Genomic DNA, 19,175 nt, shown 5'->3' on the forward strand with positions numbered 1-19,175 from the left:
AAATGTCTCGTGAACAAAGTTACTTGAAACGAATAATCTGTTTGATACAGTGACGATAAGTCCGTGACTAAGAAAAAGCCGCGAGGGAAATGAGTTTACGGTATCTGCTGATTAATTGGCATGGCGGGTAAACATTGGTCGAGAGACCTAAGGCTTGTTTGCTTGTATATACATCGGCTGTAAGGATGAAGGACTATATAGGTTCGTTCACGTATTGAACGAGCGCACATTGACACGAACACTCGCGTACGTGCGTTCTCCAGAACATGTGGCAGGCGCGTACCTACCCGTGTAGCTTTTGTGTTACAAATCATGTTTACATTATCGCTACACTTGTGCCGCTGCTAACCGGTGTTCTATACGCGCACTCATTCTCGACAGCCTAATAGCCCGAGGAGGCTAGGCAGCCAATTTACTGAGCTTGAGGGCTATGGCGATTAGTTTGATTTTCGGATTCGTTAGGTTTGTAGCCAACGAAAAAAATCGGTTCCGCGGGGAACGATATGTCGACTATCGTTCCGAGAGAAGAAAATATTTAGTTACGAGAGATTGTGCAAGATTTCTTTTCGTGTTTTATTAATACGAAAACGAATAATGCTTAGTTCGTCATGCGCTCACACGCAAATTTAACTTAATTTATTTAATAATATCAGTGAGCTTTCGTGTAACGATGAGAAATTACATTGATCACAGTCAAATTTTTATCAAAAAAGCGATATGAAGGTTGCTCTTTCGCGAGATAACATCATAGTTACTACACCCTCATTTTTTTAGACACCATTTAGGAAGTGCTAATGTTGAAATGCAACCGCGTTTCGTAAGAGTAAAGCTCGGATGAGTATAATAGCTCTAATGCGACGCTATTACTTCGACGTCTAGCGTCGCTCTGCTGGAGTTACTAATACCGCCGTATTAGCAACCAAGTTAAAAGCAGAACAGACTATAGCCGTTAAATATTGATTCGGGAACATTTAACCGTCTGCGCCAAAACTAATCAGTCGGAATGTACTTTTCGGACAAAATTGCATTTTCCATGTTTTGCACGTCACGATTAAAAATATCTTTCGCCCGTATTATATTAACGTTGATAAACTTTCTCACTTCTCTACAGATATCTATTATTTTACTTGCATTTAATTGATAGGGACAGTATTTTTATGCCAAAAGGCCTCAAATGAATATAATAGATAATATATAAATAGATATAATAAACTTAAATGTTTCTTTGACATTCGAAATTAAAATTTATAGCTTCGCGATTTTGGAACGCGACGCGTAAATGGAAACAAATAGGATATTGCGAAACTAGACTCGGTAAAAAGACAATTCTCATATATTATTAATAATTGTTTATTATCAACGCTTTAACATCGTGATGTTACACATACGATATTAAATAAATTATGAACCGTACGTGGCGCTTTGATTTGAATATCTATATATTTCGTACAGATACATTCTAATGACCGATAACGGCGCGGCGTCAACATTAACAATAAATCTAGTCTGTAGACTGGTGAAACTTTATTTTCAAGTTATTAATTTGCATTCTGCTTTATGATCCGAATTGAAATAACACGTATCCATAAGTATATGAATTCATACTGTATACGTGTGCTACGTGAAAGATAGTTGGCTATACAGGTTTGAAAATATTCTATATAATTTATTCTTAGAGATTTTAAATTTGACGTCGCAATATATAAATAATAATCTGTATTTCTTTTTAAGCGATCAAACTGCTGTCGCGCAGATTTCTAAATAAATGTCAAAAACGGGGAGGGGGGAGGGATGAAGCTCGACGGTACGCGAGTTTGCGAAATTCTTTGCTAAACCGATATCACAATCCCGTTGGCAATGACAACCGGAGAGAAAACGAACGGGAAACTTTTCTTTAAGAAGGAGCGTAGTATATTAGCCCCGGCGATCACGTCACAAAAGTTATCGCGATACAATGACCATCCTCATAAATGATTCAAAGCAAGCGCGGAATTGTCGGGAGTTATGTGACATTGTTCGACCACCCGGGTATGTATCCCTTCTTCGCCTCCCTCTCCCAAACAAAAGACTTTCTGACACGCAAAATTGACCGAAGGAAAAGAGAATAAAAAAGGGATGTGACTGGAAAAGGGATGAATGTGTGCGGCCGGCGAGTCGTGTCGTGCAACGAAAGGTTGAAGAGAGAATGAGAACGTCGCGGCATCGCGACGAGACGCAAAAGGAGAGCCCCTCCCTCTCTCTCTATTTTATTTTCTTTCTCTCTCGCGATAAGGACAGCCGTGCTAAGCGCGGGAAGGAAAACCGAGGAAGCGAAAGGAGGGTCTCCAAGATGTCGTGACAGTGAGGGGTTGGATATATCGTTCTACGAGCCACTGCAACAGATATAACGGGCACGAACGGGGGTCCGGAGCTGCCGACGCGAGACCCGAGCGATGAAGGTGAATTATACATTACGCAGAACACAATCGCCCCTCTCTCGTCTCGCGGCCCCGCGTCTCACGGCCCTACCCGAAAACCACCCCCGAACCGGCTTCCACCAAACTGCCCGTACAAATGCCGACACTCGGGGATACCTCCTGATGCCCGCTGTCGCCCGGTCTGTCGCTCGTCGTTCCGCCGAACGCGAATGTCTTCGATTCTCCGGCCGAAAATCAGAGATCGCGGAGAACGTCACGCGCAAACGCGATTGACTTTGCCTGTCTGTCGGTCGGTCGCAGAGTCAATGGACCGCATTTACATTTCCGTTCGATGTTACGCGTGTTCTCGCCGAAATTATCTTTATTTAAAGTAAGTCGCATTATCGCGTGGTAATAAAAACATTCCAAGAGTCTTCAGCAAACTTTATTTGAATCTGTTAGCCGCAAGACGTCGATACGTTGCTGCAATTTTGTGACCCCGATTCGGACTCTTTTTTTTTTCCTTTTTTCTTCGTGAACAATTAATTTTTTTTTTATAAATTTATCTCGTGCTTTTCTCCAGAGAAGCGAGTTAAACATTTTTAATTTACTCATTTATTGTAAATTTAAATGACCAACGTGAGAAAAACTGATTCGAATGTTGTTAGATAATCTTTGTCCATTTTGCACAACGGAATCCTTCGTGATTTCGTATTTAAGCGGAAGAGTTGATGCGACAAAGACGACGGTCCTTCGTATTTTTACGAGAGTGTTAATGGCGTCGAAAGACCCTCCCGCCTCAACGAGAATCTACCCTTACTTCTTCGCTCGTCCCGTAATTGAAAAAATATGAACTTTTTTGTCGCCGCAGGAGAGTACTTTCTACCACCCTCGTTACCCACCGCTGTCTTAGTTGGCGCGTTATTATAAAACATCGTGGCTCCGTAGGCGAAAAATTAAGGCCAATCTCGTCGAGAGAAAAAAATTGATTCAAACAGAGTTACGCGATGTGATATAAGGGAATAATATTATTTATATTCATAAAATTAGAAGCATGATCGTATTACATTTTCCCAGATATACTATGCGGTTTTTATACATAGAATGTTTCATAAAATATTCACGTGTGCTGAAAAGTTACATCATCTTAACAAAAATCTATCCTAACTGAACATTTTTATTTTTGCAAAGCATCTAGTAAAACCTAGTGTACAAGAAGTTACATATGCATATATGTACATATATGTATATAAAAAGCGTAGAATAAATATTTTAATTGGTTACGTAATGGTTATGCAGTTTTCGAGGAAAAAAAGTTTATGTTTTTTTATTTTTTTATTTTTTCACGAAGTATAATCTCCTTATTGATTTTACCACGTTTTAGTGTTCCGTATAAATAAATAATTGCTTTAATAGATTTTGTTTTACAAATAGTTAAAAATGAAAAGCTTTTTGTACAAATCAAAAACGATGGATGTAAATAACAAAATCTTATTTCACCGTCACTAAACCTTTACAATAGAATTTTTATACATAAAGTTCAATTATCTATTATTATATCTATAAAAAAGAATTAAAGAACTGCTAATCAAAAAATATATATCCACGATTAGTTTACACGAAACGTATCCAGATATTTCAGAATATTTCAAAAACACTTGTCATACATATTGCTTATTATTTTTTTCTTAATTTATATATATCAACTGAATTATAATCACGTTCATTACGAATAGCGTGCACGTCACATTTATAAATTTGTATGTATTTTCTTTTATTGATACCAATCTACATAATCAACAAATTCTTAATTATTTTGTTACAATCGCGCGAGCAATGCATTTCTTAATAATTAATTCTAAGAACCACGTTGAGCATTCGATAAAACTTATTTTTCTGCACGCAGTTTCCTAAGGTGTTACCTCGCGCCTCCACAATAATTACCAAGAATTGTTAACGCGTTAATCCGCGAGCCCAATTGCCAGTGGTGGTTGAAAGACGCCATCGCAGGTAAAAACAAGAGCTCGTCTCCGCTAATCAAAGTGTTTGCCTTCGCTTAATCCTAGCTTAGCGGAGACTTAAATATTCCTTGTAAACTCCCGGCCAACGTCGGGGATTACTAAATGGGAGCAGCGCGAAGGGGTCTTGTCTTCGACTTAGCTAGAAAGTGCCAAGCTTGACTGTAATAGGATAAGACCGGAAAGAGGAGTTTTCTCCGACGACGGTGTACGCTTCAAAGCGTATAATGTATCGACGAGGAAAACCTCCGCCTCCGCTGTTTCTCCCAATGTCGCGGCTTAACGGTCTAAAGCCTCGCTCACTCGGTTTTGTTCCGTAATGACCCAGTGGAGATTCTAATTGTCGCATTACAGATTGCGCGGCATCAATTTTAATACTATTTATAGCTAATTTCTTAATTTAACGAGAGGGCAGCGAAGATTAATCATTCCGAGCAGAATGAGGCAAAAATGTGCAAAAAAATAAATCATCTACGTACAATCGTACACGTTTAAGTGAAAAATTAATTATTCCTCGATACTACCTACGTGTCAATTGAGCTCGTAATCTCATAAATCGCACGATATTAAAATGTCCACCGTCAGGAAAATTTCTTTACTCTAAGAACATCGTCCTCCGCGTGTCTCATCAAAGGGAGATGGGATGTAAAGGGATGACGATGAGAGCGCGTGCAAGTCGCACTTGAGCATCCTCGCCCGCCTTCTCGCGTATACTCGTGTGTATGTGTACAGTACACACACGGTGTAACATTCTGTAGGGTTACACTTGGTCATGCACGCGCGCCTACCAGTAGCGTGGCAGGGTGTATCCATTGTTATGATGCACACACAACAACACGGAACACCCCATTGCGCTGGGGCGCCTTGTCGCATCGCGTCGCGACGTCGCGCCGGGCAACGCACACGCTAAGAGACCCGGAGAAGTATGCATGTTTTGAGAGAGCGGTATTATATCGAGCATAAAGAGCGGCCGCGTCCCAAGAGGATGTGCAGCGTGTACGTGCTCGTATGCCTTATTCGATCCCCGACCCGACTCGCAACGAGAACCCCCTTCTCACTCCCTCTCCTTTCTCGTCTCTCTCTCTCTCTCTCTCTCTCTCTCTCTCTCTGTCTTTTACTCGGTGACCCTCTCGATCCACCCTACTTTCACCACATGCGTCTCCCTCGGTGTCTATGTGCCATCATATCCTACCTCGTTCTTTCTCTCTCTCGTTATGCCTCTTATTATTTCACTTCCTCCTTTTCCCTCTCGCTTCAATAGTATGGGATGAGACTGAACAGGTTGATAATCTCCGTATAATGCAAAAACACATTCTGCGCCCCCCTGTCAGGTCTCTCAACCCTCTTGTGTTTTTCTAACTACTTCAAATCGCCACTCCACCCTTCGAATCTTCTATTGTCATCTTATTAACACGTTTCCCCCTTCTTTCCCCTTTCATACACACGTACACATTTTTTTACCAATAATGTAAATGCTGGAATAAACCAAAAAAATCTAAAAATTTGAATAAGTATGTCGTTCTAATCAGAGAATTTTTAGGTTTTGTGAGTAATCACATTCTAGTGATCGCTTAACTTTGATATTTTCCTACTAAGTTATTGTTAGAAGAATTGCAATCAGTGAGACCACATCAATAGCTTATGGTATTCTGATCGATACGGCAAGTTTCGTTTCGGTGAAATTGAACGTTAAAGGCATCGCGGCAGGTTATATCGATATCCACGTGTATAGAATGAATGATTAAACACTTTTGATTTGGGTAATTAGTAAAATAATGATTTTAATATTCAAAAGTAGCCACACCTAGTTCAACGTCATAGTAATTACTACACAATATCTTTTGAAATTTTACTGCCTCTTGGCATAAATAAGATTCAGAAGACTAAAGAGGAAACTGTTCTTTATTCCAAACTCCTGCGCATCTTAATGAATAGAATTGAAATTGAAATGACGCGGTCAACTGGCAAAGCAACGAAAATTTTGCGACTACGTGTCAAAATAAAATCAACTCGTCGCAATTCGTGAGTATTCGCGGATTACGTGTATAAACCTCGTAGGAATGGTCAAACGAAGCAACGTCGGTTTACCCAGGGAATTACTGCGCGGGCCAGGCAGCCGATACTCTTAAAAGATTAATGCGTTTCTTTTCTAGGTAGTGACGTGACATTAGAAGAAGGAAAGCTACGTTGCTCGGTCTCTGGAAGTTGGCTTGCGGCAGCACCAACCTGGCCTGGTCCGTGAACGCTATTCGACATCGGTGTACGATCGTGGAATACAGTCGACTCTGGTGATCCGTTGGACTCGCAGGACTCGCAACCATGATTCTTTTTCTACTTCCGTCTTCTCAAGTTCTGCTCTGGGCTTGGCTGCTCTGGGCTACCCCATTCTACCCATCTATCCGCCGCCCGTCTTTCCCATTGCCTGTCCCCCTTCGAGTCCGCGTGGATCCCTTTCGACTTCCACTTGTCTCCTTTGCCTCCGCCGCCGCCCTTCGATTTGCACGGTTCTTCCAAACTGATTCTTGTCGCTCCACCCACTACCCGCTGTCGTTCCTACGCGCGACATTAAGTGCCCCCGCTTTGATTTCCGTCGACAACGAAACACGGCAAATTTCTATTGACCCCGTCTACCGTTTCGTTATCGCGTTAAATTAGTCGATAGTAATGATTATCGACTATCTTTCTCCTTCTCTCTCTCATCGCACTGCGTTTTCTACGCGCCGTGCCTCGAGCTTGGATACAGCGAGATTCATTACCTTAAATATATGTACAGTACCGTTGGAAGGTTTAAAAATGTGATTTAAACATACCTCGATGTCCATTACGCTCGAAGCGCTGAGCGTCTGATAAAAAGTAAATTTTCATAAGAGAAGAGCTAATCAATTTTTTAATTCAATCTTAAAATTCAATAAAATGGCGCATGGAATATGTACCGAGACGAAAAGTGATAGAGAAACATGTGCGTACATAAACTAATAATATTTCCATAAGCGTAATAGGCGGTATTATCGGTAAATGCATATCGGTAAAGAACACCTCATATACGAATCTGTGAGAGTTAAGAAGAAGACCGAGCATAACGGTACTGCGTGACAGTGTCTTCTAAATATTCAAGCGGGGCAGGTACCTAAAACTTGGCAGCTTTATCTCGGCATTACTCGAAAATTTATTCATATATAATGAACGACTGAATAATGTAGGAGGTTAACCCCTTGTTCTGCGCCTACAAAGCCTACGCGAGGAAACTGGGAACTCCGAATATTGCGAGGAGGAGATGGAAGAGTAAGAAGTAACAAACGCGGTACCAGATTATATTTAACAGCCCGGATGGGGTCTTCTCAGATTGGGGGAGAAATGTATTTTCCATGGAATTATGTGGGGATACAGTAGAATTAAGTGTACCATATTTGATTATTACCCTTTTAATCTGACTGCACGGCGGATGTTCTCTCTCGTAATAGATACTCTCGCGTAATTGCGCCCTCCATTATCCATATATATATGTCTACATATTGCACAATCTTTAACATGAAATTTGTCTTTCCGCGGGTACAATATAAATAGCAAACCACGCTTTTGAAACTAAATACTACAGAGAATTAGAATTTTTGAGAAATATATCTTATTGATAAACGTGTGTTTCGCCGATGAGGAAAATATTTCAGATTCGGTTCAAAGGCGGCCGCATCAAGAAAACGTCCTTGCATCTTACATAATACACTATTAAGTCCATAATAGAATAGAAAAGGGCGCTGAAATAAATCCGTTTCCAATACTCTTTGTAATTTGAGATGATCGGCTTGGCGTAGCCGTATGGGACTCCCGGCTACTCTGATATGTGTCACCAAGAAGTAGCGCTGATCTGTGATGTGATCCGGTGGGTGAAAAAGGTTGCGAGAAGATCAGATCAAATGGATTACGGAGGAGAGAAAGTAAGAGAAAATGTCCCTCTGAAGAAGAAGAAGAAGAACGTAACTTTGTTGACAGTGATCCGCCATGCGTTTAAGACCTGTATTTACAGTTGCATTTCTCCAAAAGACTTGTCTCGGGACATGACACTGTCTGACAAATCGATCTTAAGAATCAACTTTTCAATATATTCGTCATATTTGCGATCAAGATTCAATTCACTTTGGACGAAATTTTTCTCGAGACACGAGCTTTGTTTCCTGCATTTCAATAATCGGTTCTTGAGACAAGATTACACGTATACATGTATTAATAGTTCTTGAATTTTGTAATATTTCTTCGAAAATGAAAAAGAGCGCGAACTGACGTGAAACTCGAATTGACTCAAAGTTTAAGAATACATTTTTAAAGCATTAAATTTAAATATTTAAGTGGGTAAAACGACTGCAAGCCAAGTGATGCATTTACAAATCAATAAATACGAGCATTCTTTTACATTATATTTGCGCAATTGTTAGCATCGTTTTTAGAATCTCCGTTTGAGATTTCGTTTAGTTTGCGATATCTGCAGATGTTAAACAAATAAAACTTCAAATTTTTTGCGATCGTCTTTTTTGCATCTTAATGGGATTCGTAATTGTACAATAGTTAAATGCGTGTCGCGTACGATTAACAACGGAAGCACGTGTAAAATGCCGTGCGATTATTCTACTCTGATGATTAATACATGCGATTATAATTGGCGATGTTTTCGCAAGCGACATAAATACATCTAACGAATCTAAGAGGCGGGGGAAGCCTGAGAGGCGTCAGTGCGCAGAAATTATGAGGAAAGTAAACTATTGTTCGATGCTCGTGCAGAGAATTAATTATTTATAATTTTATTTGTGCAGACAATAATTCATCCTTCTAGATATAAATTATTCTAAGCATTATTCATATATCATAATTTATACGTATACACTACTGTTTTGTAGTTTCAGCACAGTCATGCCGCTCTGTTTCCATATCGTATCGATGATTGACAATTTCTTTATTTTATTAAAATAATGAATCCGTCTGAAAATATATTATTAAAAAAACATAGTGCATATATTTGCCAGGAGCTCGATATTAATCTCAAATATCAATAATATCATAAAAATCTCTTAGCAAATCTGGCTTTACGAAACGATCGGGAACGTAAAACCTTCAAAGTGGTAAAGTATATGTCGAAGAAAAGTGCGGCGAATAATGCACACTTTCGGCATAATAATGGTACCTGGCTCATCCTACGCTATATAGGAACTTCAGATATAATGGTCGGGGTGGAGTATAGGGAGGAGAGGACTGAAGGGAGAGATCGGGGTAGTGCTTGCTAATGGAGGCGCATTGCTCCCGTCAAATATACGTCTACTTATCAGCTTAATACTCACGCACGTAAAACAGCAGAAATAGCGAAAGCAAAAAAGATGTGCGCTATATGCGTTAATATAGAGAAAGACCGGTGCATTGTATTTCCGCGACGAGAAAAAATATGTGCTTATTCTCTCACAAGATTAAATTATTCTTCTGTCAAAATTATGTTCGGCACTAATAATTAAAAATACCCCAAAGTTGATTAAATTACATTTATTCTCAAAATTATGTTTCTCTTTCGTTGTCTATCATAAATTTAATTAGTAAATTTAATTATCGATGTTACCACATGTAAAATATATTTAATTATTGCGTTAACGTTAATACAGGTAGTCAAAGATATCATTTTTTTCTTTTCTAGCCTAAATTCATTAAAATTTTAACGGAAAAAAACATTTAATGTATCTGTCAGATAAATAAAAATGAAGAATTACAAAATTTTTTAACAATTCCTATTGAGCGAAAAAAATTATTGAGTTAACTTCAACCCTTTTATACTTTTAATTTAATTAGAAAAAAGTTTTACAAACAATTTTGGAAAATTCGAATTGCGGCAATCCTACTTACGACAGAACTTGCTAAAAAAAATTGACGAACTTTTGCACTATCTTGATACAGTCATTATCCAATCTCTGATTCAAGAATGCAATCGTTCGCGAATGCAATCAATGCCTAAGTATCGATTCGATAATCCGATAATCCATCGACCTATCGTAACCGAAACCTCTGAGATCGCGAACAAGAGAGAGAGAGAGAGAGAGAGAGAGAGAGAGAGAAAGAAAAGAAGCTGGACCAAAGACAGAGAGCAAGAATGAGGGAAAGAGAGAGAGGAGGGAGGGAGGGAGGGAGACGCGCACGAGAGAGATAACCGGTGTACGGATGCTGCGTGCTTCTCCATTTTGTCTTAACGCGGTGTATGCGGTTGCTAGGCAACAGCCCTTACGCTCCATTCATATATAATTCAACAGCCAATGCGGGCCACGCGGGCCCGCACCCTCGCTCAGTCATTCGGCTTCGCGCTGCTCCGAAACGGCGCGGCGCGGCTGAAACAGTGGCACGGTGCTTATAAAGCGCGCGCACGCAAAAGCCGAAGGCTTTCGCGTGCACGCATATTCCGCGGCTGCTACTACGCTTCTTTCCCCTTTTTCTCCTACGCCAACCCTCACCGGTGACCCCACCGTGTGGTCGCTCCCGTACTCTCCTCCCGACGTTTGATATAGTGTAACTTGTTTCGTTATTAGCTCGGGTCACACTATACCGAAAGAAATATTTGTATTATATTTTGATAGGAAAAAGAGTTTCCGATCGTATCAAAGACTTTTATATTTTTTTAAGAGTAGACTACTAAAAATCCCAACTACGCGTTTTTGTCTCTGTTATACTTTTCACCGATAATTATATCATTCTCAATGACGAGCAGTTTTAATCCCTGTTGGTATAGTTAAGAAGCATTAATCAGAAAAGATTGAGATGTATCGTAACTTTCCTGTGTACGTATGTAAAAGTTTTATAGTATCACGACAATTGCACGAAAAGTAATTTTTATAAATTAATCTTCTTGTATTTATTGACATTAAATTTGATTATCAAATAAAGAAACAATTATCAAAAAGTAAATGACATTTAAAAGTACTGATTGACATTTGCAGGATAATAAATTAATGATGCGTTGTAATACATAGCAATTTTGACGCGGCAATCGACGGCTTAATAACGTTGAATATCCTAGCAGGCAATGGTGTCCGTTATCGCAGTCAACACGTTAAAATTACAAAATTCAACAGTAAATAGTAAAAAACATTACAAAACAAATATGTTTACTTTTAGTAAATGTAGCTGATTTATTTCTTTAAATAAATAATTTAATACAAATAAATAAAGACACAAAGATCTCGATTTTTTTTTAGAACAAAAAAAATAATACGAATCAAATCGTAAATATCGGTGCATAAAAATTTTTGGTATATGCTACATCTAAAATATGTGTGGCAGATTATTATCTAATTGATATCATTTTTTATCAAAGAAATTTGAAAACAAACACTTAAAAAAAAATAGATGAATAAAGGTAAATTTGTAATAAAAATGTGGAATGCAATAGCAATTTTAAATTTTGATGACAACTAACTTGTTTGTAGCTGTGCGATGCTATATTGCGGTAAGACATTGCCCTGTTATATTCTAATAATTAATGATTACGGACGTTAATTATTATCTTACACATGTCAACGTAATGAAAATCTGGCCAAACATGCCACCATGCTTTGCCGTTAAACGAGCACTTCGACTCTCACAGTTTGTAACTCTACCAAGTTTGTAACCGCTTGCCAAATGCGGTTTTTTCAAATGTCATTTCCGCGTCTGTAGCCTCCCCCCCCTTCTCTCTCTCTCTCTCTCTCTCTCTCACACATAGATACGTACTTATACTCACGCGGCTAATTCTGTAAAAACGTGTGTAAACGTACGTCTTTTTTTCCTCGCTCGGTCTCTCTCTCTCTCTCTCTCTTTCTCTTTCGTTTTTTTCTCGCTTCTCTACCTTATAGGTCCTTTCTTGACCCTTATTTTTCTCCTTTACTTCTCCTGGCTGCGTGTTATTTTATTTAACGTTCGCCCTCCTTTCGCGCGCGGTCTTCAATTTTTCGTCCGTTTGTGGCCGCAAGTATATCTCGAACTTGTCCGGCATCGGGGTGAACATAAACGAACGATCAATAATGAACGAGCGAAAGCCGAGGCTCGATGTCGTAAATCAGAAACGTTTGTCCCTCGGATTTGTGGTCTCAAAGAGCTTGCTGGTGTATCTCGCGATCGAAATAGCTTAATACATCTGCGATCCTAATCGAAATAATTAGAATGTACGTTATCATTATTAATGTAATAATGACAAACCCGGGGGAGGAGAGGGAGGATGGGAGGGACTTTTTATCCTACACACGCATACTGCTATGTCATAATTTTATTGACCAAAAGATATCTGTTCTGCTTGACTTTCTGATCAATAACCATAATTAAGGTACAATTTAGTAATCTCTAGCATGAGCAACCGTCCATAGAAATGCGTTCCATCGCCACATCAAACAGATTTTTATTTATACACGGGAAATTATTGGTAATGATACTTTCACGGCACACACAGGAAGTGACATCCTGCGTGTGTCGAAAAGGACTTTAATCCGAGCGTCAACAGAGGCATTACCGCGCATCGATGGCCTCGACTCTCTGCCCATCCCTTCATATTCCCACCTCAGTTCCCTTTAACCCCGACCATTGGCTACGGGTATGGAGCCTAGCGAGCGAAGCGAGGAGTTGGCGTCCCCAGCTCACTCGCCTCATGCGATATTCATGGTTCATTATCATAGCGAATCATGGCCCATCAGCTTTTGATTGTCCGCCAGCGTTGTTAGTCCTAACTAATGCGACTGCAGTGACCACGATGGCGAGGATGGCCGGAATGTTGTATTAGAGGATAAGCGTCATCTTTCCTTCACGATTACCCTGGCAATACGTTTTCGCACAATGACCCGTGCGATGTGACGCGTCGACAAATTTTTCCCAAAAATAATTATGTAACTATATCGAACAAACAATTACGATTTTCGGAATATCTTGGACAGAATATGTAATATTGAATGTTTGCACTTGAACATATTTTTAAGTAATCATTCGAAATTAAAAGACATGCAAGTTTTACGCATATAATCCCTTAGCAACCTTTGTGAAAATTCTTTTACTTTTAATACCAATTAATTTTACAAAAGCTATAGTTATCATATTTTTAATAAAATTAATTGTTTGTATGGACAGATATCGAAACAGATATTTTTTTCTTATGCAAATTGGACAAACTGTCTGAAAAGTAAATCAAATAAAAAAATATTAAATCTGATAACTTATTGCTTTAATTCGCTCTATCCTAAAACTATTTAACTCGTTAAATATTTGTGAAAAGTAAATTTTTAAAAACTTGTTAATTTCGAATTTCGAGATAATGTGGTTAAAACCGAGAAAAATAAAAGTTACGCAAAAAGATATTGCATTTTTAATGTAACGAGAATGTTGCAACAAAATCTTCACGGGGGAGAATAGAATGCAAAGTGCATCTATTTCCATGTTCGCCACTCCAATATAAATTTTAATAAAGAGACGTCATAATATTGTACGGTCTGGCAAAAGATAAGTTAACTTATTTATAATTTGATAAAGACATTGACTAAACTAAAAGAGAAGCTTTATCTTCTTTAAGATGCCTTATTCACGAGTATCTATAATATTATGTGAGTAATTTCGTCTCTCTCTTGATATTCTGTTTCAAAACTACATTTCCTATATATGATATAAACAGAATAAACTCGTGCCCATTTGCGTATAATGTATTTTATCGCGGAAAGTAGAACTGTTCCAATTTGTTTCACCTAGTTGATCTGGTGGACAAAGTTTGGAAGCTTCTATTGTCCTTTTATACAGCTTTATCTGTTTACATATTTCTTTTTTCCATAATTTGCCATCGGTTGTGCATAAAATTTCCATACGTGTAACGTAAATGAATAAGTACGTCAGTGTAAATAAATTGCAAAGTACATAACAAAGTCTATAATTTGAAAGATTAATTACGAAAATATCCAAAGTAAAATTTTGGTAATGATGAATAATAATCTGTCGTTCACATTAAGAGAGAAGCGATACCAAAAATCGATGAAAAATATAAACGTGTCAAAGAATATAAGTACACAAATATAATCAATTTAGTTTCCGCATCATACTCTTATAATTCATAATGCAATTATTTATCTTACTGTTTCAACAATACTAAATGTTAAAGATCGCAGTTTAATAATTATGCAGGAAGATTACAAACCACCAACGCACAATTCTGAAACACGAATGCTGAAAATGATTGGGGAACATTTTGCAATTGTGCGAGATCAATGATTTTAAGTAATTCTTGCAAACGAGAGAAACCGTTTTGCATACATCATCGTTGATGTACCGTGTGAAGTCGTTTGATTAGACAGCCTAACTAAGTTGGCACGCCAGGCGAACGGCAAACGGCCTTTTCCTCTCTACCTCCCATCACTGCACCTTGACTCCTGCTCGACCACAGTTTCGCATTAAGTATTCACGTTGACCCCAATTTGCGTGCAAGGAGTGTTCTAGGAAACGGAAAGCGCGATGGTATGCAGATCCGAAAGAAGAAAAGCGTGAGAGCTTTCCGGAAAAGCACTTTTATCTACTGTACAGAGACAAGGTAGATATCGAAAATCGCATTTGACTTTGTGTGGGATCATTATTAGCCTTGCCTCACGATAATTAACAAATGAAACGAAAGAGAAATATTACACTAAATTCACCGTAGCGTCGAATCCTAAATATTTAATTGCCTTTTTCTTCCCTTTTTTTTTACTTGCCTTAAAAGTACTAAAATTTCTTTCGTTCTCTCATTTGCACCGCTATCCTACGTCCGGTTCGTATTAGCCTTTAATGCATTGATTTTTTTCTAGATAGTAATCAGCAAGTTTCTTTATTGCTTTAATATTTAATTCTTTATCGACAATGCTGCACTATGATTAATATTAATTTAAAACGTACTTAAAATTATATATGTAAACAAAGTCTTCTTTAATTGCCATTAATTTTTTTGTCGATAAATCATACTGCTTATAACAATTAATGTAAAAAATTACAATATTTTAACGGAATATGATTGTTATGATTATATATCGTGACATATATTTTTCTACTTTTTATAACATAATTATTTTTCATTATATATCCACAAAGTTTCTTGTAATAAAATTGACCAAGTTAAAGATATTTCTCTTTACTAATGGAAACAAATATTTGTAAATAAAATGAAATAAAGCAAAATTTCCTTAAAGACTTGTAAAATGAAAAATGCCGACGAACACCAAATGTCTCTCGTAATCACTATTAAGTGCTGAGTATTAAAAACTACTTTAAATGTAATCAAAGGGTGGTCAGCCCACTGTCTGTTCCCATTACAAATGTGTTTCGAGTACCGGATCGAGTGGGATAAGCTCGTAAAATCCCAACACTTTCATACCCCCTTAAATCGTCCTAAAATTAGTACCGAAACCTGTTCCGTTATATGCAATAAATATTATTGTTGTTGAACAATATAATATTCATTATGTGTAATAATGAAAATAATATTTTGCAAATAATATTGATGCTAATAAATTACTATTTATTCAGAAGTATTCTTCTATTTATTAATGCAAAATATTTTCAGGATATATTGTCAATAAGAGGAGAAGATGGTATAATGGCCTTCCATTTACATTTTGTACAACAACTTTGTTAACTATTAATATTTTAAATTAAAAACTTAATGTTTACATTCGCCAATATCTTATTCCATAGATTCTAAAATCAAAGTACAAAATATTTATTATTTAAAATGTTATTTATAAAAATATGATACTGCATAATGGAAAGCATAATCAAAGAAAAAAAACAAGAGTGGTAGCCCTGCAACTAAAATAAAATAATATTTAAAAGATTGGTTTTATTCAAAAAGTATAGTTTTGCTACGAAATTATATATTTAGTCAAAATAAAGAAATATTTTGCATAACATGCAAAATGTGATTCTATACTTAATGACTAGAATTCTTCACTTAATAATAGAGATATTATGAATTACGATCATGATATCTGCAAAAGCCATAATACCATCTTTTACTCTGTATGGATGTGTACCGTGTATATGTGTGAAAATCTTTTAAATATTTAGTCACAGACGTGACTATAAATAAAGTTAATAAGAACCGAAGAAACCTTTATCGTTAAAATAATTAATTATCCGATACATTTTGATTTATCTTCAATTATACAATTTTTCTCTTATAACATGCGCTAGTATTCAAATATAAAAATAATCAGTAATAATCCAATAATTAAAGAATTTAAATAAATCTAAATTATTAGATTTACATAAGTCTAAATTATTAAATTATATCTATCATCCGATGATCGATAAGATTTCTGATTTTTGAATGTATAAATATACTTTCTGTAACAATTTTCGTAGCTTCGGTTTACATTTTTTATATTGCTACGTTGCTGATCCACTTGCATTATGTTAATTTTCAGGCAGCTACGAAACAGCACGGAATTCTTTCCATGTTTCTAGGTTTGAAACTTGTCTGACGATAATTACATTTGCAAAATTCATCAAAAAATTGGTTTGATAATCAAAATCGATTCTCGTTTAACATTTTTTGTATTAAAGTTTTGTAAAAAAGCAGGAAAAAAATATTTGCAGCCTATGTAGAATTTGAAATCAAAATCAAGTTGCATTGACAAAAGTGGATTTCTTTTTATATTTTTAAAATATGCTATCAACAAATTCACTATAAATTTTAGAAACATCACACTGATGTTTATATTATAAAAAAAAACAACAAGAAATTACAGCAATATACCAAATGCCACTGACGTTCGAAGATTTATTACACGGAAAAAAATTAGTGTTAAATCAACAATTCATTGTTTCATATATAAAGAATATCAAATCTTCTTGAAAAAATTTAATAAATTTAAATAAACATACTTTGCTTACATGAAACAATAAAATGCCTTCATGTTAGCAAATTACATTTGTTTAAAGTTATAAATTCTTTTAAAAAGATTTGATATTCTTGCTTATATATGAAACAATGAATTGTTGATTTGATATTAATCTTTTTTCTGTGTAGATTTACTGTACACTAACAATAAGTATAAAAAAAGAGATTAACTTTATAAAGCTAACTTACAATGATTTTACAGTTTCTTCATACAACATCATTTCCTTGCATCAATAATTACATAGAAATTGACACACTTTCAAAAATTTGTTTAACGTAGATACTATTTGTAGTTTCCTTTTAAAAAAACAACATTTACCGACGAGTCATTGCACTATAATAAAACGGTGCTTAATCTCTCTTCTTATCATCGAAATAATAAATGTAATGAAATTTTGGTGTCTCAGAAATGCCAATGTTATTTTTGATATTCGCCATCGTCTCTCCTTACAGGCGTCGGCAACGCTTCGCAAAATCCATCGTGAATTTGCCGATAGCGTGTCCCAGAAATACGAAAATCAAGTCTCGTCGTGCAGCTTGATTTCGATCGCAGGTAGACACACAGGATGTGACAAGCACGAGAGCCGGGGGTATGTACAGCCAATCAGTGGTTTTTCCTAGACTGGCTGTCATTCAGTCAGCCAAGTGGAAGGACAGGAACGGCTTGTGGTTCGGCTTTCGCATTATTCATTATGCAGCTCACAACACGCCGTCACCTGCCACCGCAGTCCTGCATACACAGCCAGGTCGGGATTGACCACACACGCGTACCACGTGTACGTGCAATCGCGAGCGAGGATGTGTGCCTGTGTATGTGTGTGTTGTTTGTGTATACATATGTGCATGCGTATCTAACAATAAGCCTACGATAGAAATAACTGCGTCTCCACGCAGCAATGTTACAAGTGGCAATAATAATCTCGAGGTTTCGTCAAATTCTGGACTATATCGCATTCGACTTCTGATTGTTGGGTCCGTTGTTATATCGCTGATAAAACATGAAAATCTTCTATCTTTGGAGAACTAATTCTTTCCATTATCAGAATTGCGCAAAACGTGTTAAATTGAAAAGATTGAAGATTGTTCTTTTTTTATGCATATGCACTTTTAACCTTTAAGTAGGTAGGTGGAGTGGCTACAGTACCTCAGGCAACGAAAAAATGCAGGATTAGAAACCTTGTTCTGGAAAAAAAAAAAATAGAAAGTATTGTTCACAAGTCTTAAAACCGTAAAGTTCTTTTTTTACATTCTTCTAACTTCTGACTCCTAAGGGTTTAACTAAAATTGTAAATTTAAATGTAACATAATTTAATATACTAAAATATGACAATAATAATATTTCTTTGGGGTGTTATCAGCATTTCCACTTACCTACTTAAAAGATTAATAAAGAGACAAATATTAATTTGATTCTATTTTTTCCAAAAAGCCAATATATTTTCCGAAATTATTCTATACTTAACATCAAAATAAGACAGTATCAAAATAAGGGAGCACACACACGTACAAATAGTGTATTGCAATTTCGCGTTCATAACCGACGAATTGCGCGGCATGGCATCTACTGGCATCGCGTTCAACGTTATTTTTCCCCAAAGGAAAAAGAAAGATACGAATCGCACGAAGTGAATGCACGCGCGACAAAGGATCGCGAATGTATGCACAGAAATGACTCTGATCAGAAGCGCGGCTCTGTTGACTGACAGCACCCCATCCATATACAGGCAATATGTTTATACTAGACTGATAATGAATTCATGCTGTGCGTAGGGCCAAGCTACTTGTGAACAGGTTGCAGGAGCATTACGGATCGGCTCGCACAGATGCTCTTTTGTCGGCAGATGAGTGAGAGCCCAGGGGATAACGTTG

The sequence above is a fragment of the Solenopsis invicta genome, chromosome 3, assembly GCF_016802725.1.
Source record: "Solenopsis invicta isolate M01_SB chromosome 3, UNIL_Sinv_3.0, whole genome shotgun sequence".
Classification (NCBI taxonomy): domain Eukaryota; kingdom Metazoa; phylum Arthropoda; class Insecta; order Hymenoptera; family Formicidae; genus Solenopsis; species Solenopsis invicta.